This window comes from Mirounga angustirostris, unplaced genomic scaffold (genome assembly GCF_029215605.1).
Source record: "Mirounga angustirostris isolate CCGP_5_RB_7025 unplaced genomic scaffold, mMirAng1.0.hap1 SCAF_4, whole genome shotgun sequence".
Taxonomy (NCBI): Eukaryota; Metazoa; Chordata; class Mammalia; order Carnivora; family Phocidae; genus Mirounga; species Mirounga angustirostris.
Window position 1 is genome coordinate 37,277,517 of NW_026991712.1, and position 12,634 is coordinate 37,290,150.

Consider the following 12,634-nt stretch of genomic DNA (forward strand, 5'->3'; position numbering starts at 1 on the left):
CTAAAAACCACAAAAAGCAGCACTGCTATCAACCTCTGATGTCCATGAAATGCCAATAAATATCTTTCAATGTCTCTCTAGAAGCATCTTTTTACTATTCCATTCTCCTAAGTACACTTTTACCTTAAATACAATGACTTCAGATACTAAGGTTACTTATTTATTTTTCCAGTAAAGTACTATTTCTAACTCTTTCTAGTTTTCATTAAAAATTTAGAGTATCTCAACTTCATTGTTGAGTTTAACAAAAAATTTATGAGTTGGCCTTGGATTTTAACTATGACAATTCTTTGTTCCTATGTAAAAACTGCATTCAAATATTTTCAAGAGCTAACTTTCAAGTGAATACTTATATTCATTAAAGGTTTTGTACTATCCCAGAGAGCTGACTAATGATAAAATAAAACTTCAACTATATTTAAAGAAAAAAAAATTTTAATCATAAATAGAAAACAAATTATAGAAAGAAAAAAATGATTTTAAACATTTTACTCACTGGACTAAAACTGCTTAAGGAGAAATGCAAATTATGCTGCCTTGAAATCTGGTATTTTTTTCAGATATACACTAAGACTCCCAAAACCTCTTTAAAAACTAAACTGTACACTCTGTGGCTTTCAGGGCACATATGGGCTTTCAAATTGAAATTTTATTTAAATATTATAGGTTATATAAGAATTAATGTGCAAGAACACCTACTTGTAAGCAAAATAATCATAATAATCCATGAACAACTTAGTTGTAAATAAGTATTTTGGAAAAGAAATATTTAAAAAATTTATGTTTGCAGAAAACATCAAATACTACAGGAGAGTATAAATATGAATAAGAAATAACTCATAACCCCATCAAGCACTGATAGTCACAAAATTTTGTAATTTTTCTATGAACATAATACATGAATATATGTAAACATACATTCATATTCAGAAGTTGAGAGAAAATTTTTAAAACTACATATAAAACTTGGGCGCCTGGGTGGCTCAGCTGGTTAAGCGACTGCCTTCAGCTCAGGTCATGATCCTGGAGTCCCGGGATCGAGTCCCACATCGGGCTCCCTGCTCAGCAGGGAGTCTGCTTCTCCCTCTGACCCTCCTCCCACTTATGCTCTCTGTCTCTCATTCTCTCTCTCGCAAATAAATAAAATCTTAAAAAAAAAACAACTACATATAAAACTTGATCATATGTAGGTTTATATTTTTATTTTCTACATAAGCTTTTAATATGAATATTTTAATTTTTATTGTTATGTTAATCACCATACATTACATCATTAGTTTTTGATGTAGTGTTCCATGATTCATTGTTTGTGTATAATATGAATATTTTACGACAATATATTTTTTCTATTGGCTGATATAAAAGATGTCCTTCTATGGATATACTCTATTTTATAATTTGCCTACTATTAGACCACAAAGATAACTTATGATTATTATAAATAAGCTGACGTGAAGACCTTTATGTCTTAAATACAAGTCTTTAAATGCACCTTGGATTACTCCCTTAGGATACAGTCTGAAAATGGGATTATAAAGGATGACCACTTTTAAGGTCCTCAATAAATTTTTTTAAATTGATATCTGGAGAGTTTGTACTAATTCACAATCCTACCAGACCTTTATGAAAGTGCTCATCTCAGAAATTTCTCAGCTTTCAGTTTTACAATTTATTAAATATCATTTTCACAGTTTAAAGTGTTCCCTATTATTGTTTTAATATCCATTTCTTTCACTAGTTATCAGTTTGAACTTTTTCATGTGTTTTTGATCATTCGTTTCTTACTTTAGTCTCCTTTGGACATTTTGCTGTGATGGATTTCTATTTTTGTTTTTGTTATTCATCTGTAATTGAGTTCTGCAGAACTTTGTCTAGTATATTCTTGCATATACTTTCATATTATTTCAGAAGTTTATTTTTTCAACAGAAAAAATCAGATAAGACATAATTTTTACATTTGAAGAAGCCCTCTTCTAGTTTAGCTAACATGACATAAAAGATTTAATTCTCAGGGCACCTGGGTGGCTAGTTGGTTAAGCGTCTGACTTCGGCTCAGGTCATGGTCCCAGGGTCCTGGGATGGAGCCCCGCATCAGGCTCCCTGCTTGGCGGGGAGTCTGCTTCTCCCTCCCTCTGCCTCTTCCCCTGCTTGTGCACGCTCTCTCTCACATGCGCTCACTCTCCCTCTCAAATAAATAAATAAAATCTTTAAAAAAAAAAAATTTAATTCTCATAAGAAAAAATACAATATAACAGTTATCAACAAAAATAAAAGTGTTATAATCAAGAGAATGTTACCTCTGTGAGGTTAGGAAACTTCCCTTTCTTGCATACACACACATATCCTCCCCTCCTCTTTCTCTCTAATGCCTATAGCAGTACTTGACATAAGAGTACATATTCAAATACTTGATGTATGAATCCTTTCCGTGGGAAAGCTTTTTAATAAATTAGAACACACTGTGTATTTAAAAATCAGGTTAGAACATTGTATTTATTTAATTAACCCAAAACAAAAACAAAACACCTTTTTTTCTGGTAAGTTGTAGGTACTGACAAAGCACCTGGCTGAAGAGAACTTAATACGACAAGGTTTCAAAAGTTAACTCCTGTTACAGTCTACAGAATTAGCCTACAATTATTCAACAATCAATACCTCCTCTGAACATGAGGAAACTGTTACTTCATCACTGCCCTCTGCCGGTGGCATTATTTCCCTTTAATTTTCCCTCCATGTACTGAATCTTTGCCTCACAAAATTACTTCTGACCTGCCTCTATATTTAAACCACCCACAGCTAAAAATAGCCTAGCCATCTGGAATTTAGTATGGCTTGTAGGAAAAAAATCATGCTTCAATGAAAAGCTCTGCATTGTTTTAAGTACACTCCTCCAGGTTATCGGAGTCTGAATCTATGGAGACTCTGCACCTTTCACTGCCTTTGAGCTTCCTTACAAATTTGTACATAGCAGATAACGGAAAGCAATGCAAAGCAATTCTTGACTATAGATGTAAATAAACTGTCATGTAGAAGTTCAAATGACTGTCCTTTCCTACTGTGGAAGAAGCTAGTTTTGTGTCCCTTTCCAAATTTACCACAGTATCACTGATCTCTGTCTCTTTTTTCAGTTCTCCTTGATCTGGTTGTAACATGTGCCTGGTTCTTTCATTGATAATGATGTTAATAATCCTTAGTATCTGTCCATTTTATATCTACGTGAGAGTCATAATGGTACTTTTTCTTTAATTATTCTTTTTTTTTTTAAAGATTTTATTTATTTATTTGAGAAAGAGACTGAGATAGAGAGAGCATGAGGGGGGGAGGGTCAGAGGGAGAAGCAGACTCCCTGCTGAGCAGGGAGCCCGATGTGGGACTCGATCCCAGGACTCCAGGATCATGACCTGAGCCGAAGGCAGTCACTTAACCAACTGAGCCACCCAGGCGCCCTCTTTAATTATTCTTTAACACACTGAGGCCAAACTATATTTTCTCCCACAGACCAATTTAGAAATAAAATGATGAGGGCCTGTAGACAACAGGGCTATACCCAAATGGCAAAAAATCATTTCCTTTGGACCATCCTGTAAGTACCAAATACCTGTCATGTACATGTCATGATCCCTGCCCTTAGGAACTGTCGGTTTCTCAAGAGGAAGGAATCTTAGAGTTAGGACTGTCTGTCATGTGATATGGTCAAAGTACTGTGGTGTGGCTTAGAAGGGAGTTACTGACTGGGAAGGGATAAAGCAGAAGAGTAAGGACTCAAGTCAGAGGAAGGTGAAAATAAAAGAAACAAAAAGATTCCCAAAGAAGTGCTTAAACTCTCCCACATTAACAGATAGCTGACTCTATCATTTATTCACAAAACAAAGCAACGGCATAAGGATAATTCCTATGTATACTGTATTGACAAAAGAAATGTAAAAGCAATAGAATCAAGTTTCTTCTAGAAGGGATGAGACAAACAGGGAAGAGTTAAGTGGCAAAGACTGGTGTGAATTTCACTTCTAAGTGTTTCAAAAATCAATTCCTACTGGTTCACTAAGGCCGCTACTTTTCTTTTGGCCTACATGACAGCTACTACGTAGCCAACTTCAAATCTGGATAGGAAATGCAAAACCAAAAACTTGCTTTGAAAACATATCATTTTCTAAAATATAAACTGCAGTAATAATGGTATCTTTTTGATCCATATAAAAATATACAAAACATTACACATTTTCTGGTAACATTCACTTGAAGTCCATTGCAACCTGAAACACTTCTTATATTTATTATGTACAAATGAAACTACTACTTATTTACTTTGAATGCCAGTTTTTTATTATAGAGGCAGTAAAAAATGCAAAATTTTGACCTTGTGCTATAAATGAAGGAAACAACTGGTCACCCACAAGTCTCAAGGGATATCTCCCCTTGGCTTCCCTCCAGAATCTGGGACCTTTCAAAGGAGCAAAGTAATTTCCTGTTGCCATTGAGCCTGTTCTTGACTTCTAGCATCATGGCATCCAGGAGATATTTCAATCAGGAAGGTTAGATTCTGGGACAAGGTAAAGGATTCACTCCTAGCTTCAAAACTGCACATACACAGATATATAGAACTTGAAGAAAAATTTTAAGTGAATAGGGATCGGTTGGGTGTAGAGAACAGGTAGGAAATGAGAAGACCCAAGAGAAAAACTTTAAGTTTTAAAGGAAAACATGATTAATACAGGGTACTTTCTAGACAGAGTAATTAATACTTTTCAATGCATGTCAGCTTTAATATAGGTATGTTTTAAATATATCTGTAAATTCCCTTGGTTATTATCTGAGACAGAAATGTATACTACTTCTACTTGAAAACATTGTGTTATTACAAGATATTACTTGAACTTTACCAAAAATAATTATAGTCAAAACTCATTTGGCAAATACTGTGCCAAACCTTTCATTGTGTGTGTGCATGAATGTCTAAAAGGAAAAAGAAAACTTAAGTAATTAGTAGGATTAAAAAAATTCTCAATGCTACAAATCCAACATTCTCAAAAGGCTATGTCCTGGTAACTATCATAATCCTTTAGAAATTGTTTATATTATGATTAAAAATCACTTTGCTCCTATATTCCCACAACTAGTTCGTATGGTAAAGAGATCAGTAAACTTACTTTTATGCGTAACATCTTTAACATTTGCTCCCCTTTCCGTGCTTGTGATTAAATGTAACATTTTGAAATCCCAAAGTTCTGAGAAAAACATAAATCCTTGTCTCACAGCTGCTGTTTGACTCTGGAAACACATGCATTTTCTTTTCAAGCATCTACCATCAAAACTCCCAAAGGGCTTGGACTGGAGAACACCTGCATCTCTTCATTTAGTTCCAATAACAGAGCCTAAACTCCAAAATTACAAAAATAGACGTTCTGTTCAGCTGTAGTTACATTTTGCCCCTAATTCCCGTGAAGAAAAATGCTAGGGGCATGAAATCATTCAGGCAAGCTCTGTCATCAAGAGGATAAGATTTTTTGCACCAGAAGCCCAGTGGGAACATGATAGAAAACTGGCAACAATTACAGATAAAGTACATAGTAAAGTCCTTGGGGAGGAGAGAGGAAATGTAATAAGATAGATGGGTATAATTTTTACACATTTATGCCCAAACCACAAATGTGAATTGTCTTTAATTGCTACAATATATAAGCATTCTTACTCATGTGTCCTGTCAAAAATACTAAAAACATAACTTCAAGGCAATTCACTTAATTCTACATTATAAGGCGAATTTTTTGGAACAAAAACATTCCCCATAAATTAAAATTTACACTCTAAAGTACTGCCTCCATTTTAGAAACTCCTTAGCAATTCACATTCTAACCAACCAACTTGAATGGTGAAATAAGATTGTGTACATTTGCTGGCATGTTTTAATCAAGAAAGAGAACTACCCCCCAATTTAACTGAATTTCCAGAGATGAGAGTCATAATTGTGACTTTTCTTCCCAATAACAGTGATCAAAAGTTGCCTATATTTAATGGATAAAATAAAAAATAACTTTTAATATATGACAAACTAGCAAAGTTAAAAACTATATATTTCTCAAACAGATTACACTGGGTACTAGGAAGATTGGCTTAAACTATTTCATTTAAATGCCATTTTAAGAGGAACACTTGTTTTTCATTATTTTTAAAAAACATCAAATCACATAATTCTAATTTTCTAATCTTAGGAAGAAATAGTTATTTTGCATTTTATATATAAAAGCAAAAATAGTACGTTCAACCTACTTGTATAAGTAACTACAGTCAAACAGATATTTTCAAAGATATCTTCCTTATTAATGGTGGGCCAAAATCAATTAGATGAAATTTCATAGTGTGAAGTTCTTCATGTAAATTCATAAACTAATATAGATATATGAAATATGGAAAACTATCTTAAGAGTAGTTTATGTGAAAAATAATTCTTGTTTCCAGTGGCACATAAGCTCAAAACAAATAGTAACTAAGTAGAAGTTCACTACACAAATCTGGAAAATACACTCTACTCTGTGCTATGTAGAGGATTGTGTTAAATTTTAAGAGACACATTTTCAAACAAGTAGTGGAAGTAATCAGTATAGCAATGAATCTGAATACATCATATGGGAAATGACTAAAATGAATTTATTAGGTTTAGCCTGGACTATTAAGTTTAAAAAAAATTTTTTTTTTATGGAACATCTACCATATGCAGGGGAAAAAGAAGGAACAATTGAACTAGTGCTGAAATTTACAGCATTAAGAGGGAAGTAGTGCCATTAATTGAAATAGTGAATAATGGAGTATGAAATGGGGTGGGAGGATTACATTGAGTTTAGTTTTAAATGTGTTAGGCACCATTAAAATATCCACAGGGAAATGGTCAAGAGGTGGCTGAAATTTCGAGTCTGGATTTCAAAAGAAAATAAATGGGAGAGATAAAAACATATGGTTGGTTGCTAAAAACAGTAGTGTTGATTACATCACCCAAATAGAAAGAAAACCAGTAACAAAATCTCAGGATTGACCTATATTTAAGGTACAAAAGAAAAAAAAAATACAGTAAGTCCTCCCTTATCTGCAGGTATACTTTCCATGGTTTTAGTCACCCATGGTTAACCACAGTCCAGAAGCAGATGATCCTCCTCTGACGTATCCTCAGAATGTCAACAGTAACCTGATATCACAATGCCATCATTCCCCTCACTTCGTCTCATCACATAGGCATTTTATCATCTCTTGATCATAAGAAGAAGGATGAGTAAATTACAATAAGCTATTTTGAGAGAGAGACCATATTCATAACATTTTTATTATAGTATATTGTATAACTATTCTATTTTATTATTATTGTTGTTAATCTCTTACTATGCCTAATTTAGAACTCAAACTTAATTATATAGGTATGTATATGTAGACACATAGTATGTATAGGATTTAATACTATCTGCAGTTTCAGACATCCACTGGGGGTGCTGGAGATAAGGAGGGACTACCATAGTTGAGGAGAGAGATGTAGATGGTTCAGCAAGGAGAACCAAGAAACTACATTGTTCTGGTGTCAAAAATTGTGAGCTGAAGATTTTACCCTACCACACCTATGAATGATGTAGAAGATAGGAGAATCCTGAGTCAGAGACAAAGGACTTTACTACTCATGGCACAGCAAACAGCATGACTATCAACACATTTGCATCAGTTGCCTTTGCCCCCAAGTTTCACAGAGGTCATAACAAAGATGTATCCAGATGGATGTCTGCACATGAAGAGTGATGCAGGATAACAGATGAACCCTGAGTTGAAGAATCAATTCTTTTTTAATGGGCAGTTAACATACCCTCCATTGGCTCCAGAGGGACACTAAATCTATCTTCAAAGGATGTTGACCACAGAAACATCCTTGAATAGATAGTCCAGAACAAAGGGCAATTAGTGCCACCATTCACAAGATATGCAAAAACTCCAAAAGACTTACAGAGACTCCTCTCTTAACACCTGGTGGCCAAGAAAGACTAAGGTTTCAACAGAAAGGATATGACCGTAGGTAAATTCCAAAGACTAAAGATGATGAATAATGAGAGAGGGAAATAAGTTAAGAAAAATAAGATAATAAGTTTTGTCAGGTATATTTAGGGCTGATACATTATTTCATGTCATTTATAAAACTAAAACCAAACCAAGAAATGGAAGTTACAGTTCAACAGAGGATCTAACAGTAATTAGAGCTGTCTAACAAAAAAAAGATCCTGGTAGATATTCTCTCCAGCAACAGATATGTACATAAAGAGAAAAAGAGGAGGGAGAAACATAAGGACAGAAAGGGGAAGGCTATTAACACTTACTAACGACTCTACTTATCAAATATGTCCATACCCTTGACCATCTGCCATAAACGTTTATTTCTTCATTCATTCAACAAATGATTTCTCAAACTGCTCCCTATGTGTCAGGCAATGTTAAGTCCTGGAGATAAAATGACGAGCAACCAGTAACTACTTCTGCCCTCACGCAACTCACTGTTAAGCAGTAAAGACAGACAGCATTCAAATCACCCAACTATGTAAATATATACTGTCATTAAGTGCTATCAAAGTATAGTGAACTATAGAAATGAATGTAACAGAGCTACTTAAACTGGGTGGTGGGGAGTAGGATAAAGAGTATCAGGGAAGGCTTCCTGGAAGAGGTAGTAGTTGAGCTATGATCTTAAGACTGAGCTGGAATTAAGCAGGTATAACGTGAAAAGGTAAGGATAATTATGAGAATCCCACACACGAAAAACAGCATATGCAAAAGCATAATCACCAGTGAGAAACTGAAAGAAGGCCAAGAGATCTAGAGCATGCAGAGAGAAGGAGACACATTTTAAAAAGTCCTAACATTGGCTTAGAAATTGAAATGGAAGACCTCTAAGTTCCTTTGATTCTAAATTTATATAGTACTTTGTAATCATTTTATATTCTTAAATAGCAGATACGTCAAAATTTATTTAGACATTAATACATAGATTAACAAGGACTCAGAACTTTTTAACAAGCAGAACCTGCTATAAACCATAGGCAAAATATAGCATATTAAGAAGAGCCAGTCTATATATAAAAGGGAAAGGATGTTTAGAATCCATCTTAAAATATTTTACATACAACAATTATAGTCACCAAGTGCTTCTACCTCTGAAGGAGCCAAAGAAGCATCTTATTTCTCTATTTGATTCCTATTATCTACACAAATGTAAAATACAGAAGCGTCACAGGGCTCCTGGGTGACTCAGTCAGTTAAGCAACTGACTCTTCATTTCGGCTCAGGTCATGACCTCCGGTCCTGGGACTGAGCCCCACATGGGGCTCTGTGCTCAGGGATGAGTCTGCTGGAGATTCTCTCCTTCTCCTTCTGCCCCTCCCCCCACACTGCTAGCACGCTCTCTCTAAAATAAATAAATCTTAAAAAAAAAAAAAGAAAAGAAACAGAAGTGTCATTAAGTGGTTCCCATGAATAGTAACAATGAATACAGAATGTGGGCTGACACACTGGACTCCCACAAGAGCCTTCAGCTATTTCACTGCAATTACAGTCAGTCAAGTAGAGAATGCAATGGAGGATGGGGGGAGTGCAAAGGGAGTTGCTGAGGCTTCAAAAACAAAGCAATGCTATAGCTGTTGTTTTTTTTTTTAATGTTTATTTATTTATTCTGAGAGAGAGCGAGAGCATGTGCACAGCAGCCGGGGAGGGGCAGACGGAGAGCATATTTCTTATTAATACCTAATGCCCATTAATAAAGCTGTCCATTCCCTCACACTCTGAAATCAGAATCAAAAAACTTCGCCTCAGGGTACCTGGCTGGCTCAGTTGGAAGAGCATCAGTCTCTATCTCCAGGTCCTAAGTTCGACCCCCCGCTGCGTACAGAGATTACTTAAAAAAAACCTCTGCCTCTTTATCCTAACTTCTCTGAAAACTTACTTCCTGACTTCGGCGATACATTCAAAACATTTTCTGGCCCCTAGTTTTAATCCCCCACCTTCAATTTGGGAGTGTGTGAATAAAGGCAGTTGTCTTCCACACTTTATATTCAGAAGCCACTTAGAATGATCACCAGACACCACTAAAATACACAATTTGTCGCACATCATTTGGCTGATCACTCATTACTCTATATGCAAATCCTTTTCATTCAAATTCTATAAACCCATGGGAAAAGTTCATTAACAACCTCACCAGGACATCTGTTTGTGAAACAGACAGCAAAGATACTTGTGTTTCCCTTTAACTGTTCAACTAGAAGGATTTAACTACCCAGAATCTTTTTTAAGAAACATTAGGAACAACTTCTGGCTCTGTGTCATTTCCCTTAGGTGCTCCAACCTCAAAAACCAAATAAAAGTAAATGTAATCATCACTTACTTATTCATTCATTCATTCAATATTTGTGACAGCCAACTGTATACAGGATATTGTTCTAGACACTAGGAATACAGTAACAAAACAGACAAAAATTCCTACTTAAATGAAGCATAAATTCTAAGAGCAGGACAAAAAAATCAGTAAGATAAATCAGCAATATATATATATTATGATAAAACTGTGATAAGTACTAAGAAAAAGTGAAGACTAGAAAAATAAGTATGTGTCAATGTGTGTGCATGTGTGTACATGGCACCTGTTTTTAAGAGAGAAAAAAAATTTGTATCCAATGGCCATGTAAGTACTTGCTGAAAGGGTGGTATTTCAGTAAAGTCTTAAAGGATTGTTAATAAATTACTTCTTCATTTAAAATTTATTTACTTATGATTTGTCTACTCCTGAGTTATACATACAAAAACACACATATACATCTCTAATTTAAATCTTGTTACAAGAACATAAGATTAATCAATATTATTTTAAAACTGGCTTTAAGAAATAATACTTATAAGCCTTCTCATAACCATATCATAAATACCATATCATGAATACCTAAGCCATGAATGTGGGTGGCAGTTCCAAGGTGGATGGAAAATATAAATTTAAAAGTGCCCTAAATTAAGTATGTGAATGTATTTAAGTAAAAACACATTTCATTTTAGGATTAAAACATATCCAAAGAAATAATTTCAAAGCATCAAATAAAAATCACATTAAAATTTTACACACAAATCCAAAAATGTATCACTAAACATAACAGTGATTTTGAAGATTAGGTAAATTTTCTTACAGCAAGAAAAAGCGTAAAACTTTACCCTAAAAATATCATAATTTTTTAATAGCAGTTTACTTTTAGGCCTATATAAAAGGTTAGAAATGCAAATACATTTTTGTGACCCTAAACATGCACTTAAATCACAAAAAGTAACATAAAATATTGTTATGAGAAAGATCAGATTATAAACTCGACTGATTAATTCTGTGTATATGGCAAAACAAAAAATGGGGAGGTCCTTTAATATGTGGTAGATTCAAATAAACTTAGTCCCTTCTTAGATACCAAAATTCTAACTGGATGGTCTGATCATTTTAGTATTTTAATGATATGATGATCTGAAAACAAAACCTATCAAAAACTACCAAATAGAGGGGTGCCTCAGTGGCTCAGTCAGTTAAGCATCTGAGTCTTGATTTCGGCTCAGGTGATGATCTCAGGGCTGTGAGATCGAGCCCTGCACTGGGCTCCGCCCTTAGTATGGAGTCTACTTGAGATTCTCCCTCTCCCTCTCCCTCACCCCCTCCCCATCTCTGTCAAATAAATAAATAAATAAATAAATAAATGAATGAATGAATGAATAAATGAATAAATAAATAAATAAATAAAATCTCTTTTTAAAAACCACTATACTGGGCGCCTGGGTGGCTCAGTTGGTTAAGCAACTGCCTTTGGCTCAGGTCATGATCCTGGAGTCCCGGGATCGAGTCCCGCATCGGGCTCCCTGCTCGGCAGGGAGTCTGTTTCTCCCTCTGACCCTCCCCCCTCTCATGCTCTCTCTCTCTCTCATTCTGTCTCAAATAAATAAATAAAATCTTTAAAAAAAAAAAAACCACTATATGGATAATTATATAAAGAAGTTTATCAAATAGCATATTTAAGGAACATGATTAAATAGGCATTTTAAAAAGCATGATGTTTATTTAACCACCAATACCTTCTCCCTAAAACATAAGTAAATGACATAGAATAAATCTGACCCACCCCTTGTTTTGTGAATAAAGTTTTATTGAAATACAGTCCTATCCATTCATTTGCATTTTATCTATAGCTATTTTTGTGCTATACTAGCTGAACTCAATAGCTAACAGAGAGACAATATGGTCCACAAAGCCTAAAATATTAGTTATCTGGTTCTTTATTAAAATGTTTACCAGTCCCTGCCTTAAAAAATAGGTAAAATCTTTCATCCATATGCACAGTCTTAGTTTGGGTTTGGCCTCATCCTCACATTCTCCTTTGGGTTCCATACCAATTCTCACCAGGCTGAAACTTCTTTTTGAGGAGTATTGTCTTTAGAAGGATGTTGACAGAGGATCCTAAGGCTCACATTTCAAATACTAATTTCTAGTTTCTAATGTGCATGCCTTTCAGCTGCAAATGCTACTGTAACAAAATTCATCTTTCAAGTATTTTTCATGTCCTTGGGCACTGCTTCAAATATCACCTCCATTTACTCT

At 34.7% G+C, this 12,634-nt stretch overlaps 1 protein-coding gene across 15 annotated transcripts in view; it reads right to left on the reverse strand.

Moving 5' to 3' along the window:
- VPS13B (vacuolar protein sorting 13 homolog B) overlaps positions 1–12,634 on the reverse strand; it is a 768,399-nt gene that overhangs the window by 523,671 nt on the left and 232,094 nt on the right. The gene's annotated exons all lie outside the window — the stretch shown is intronic.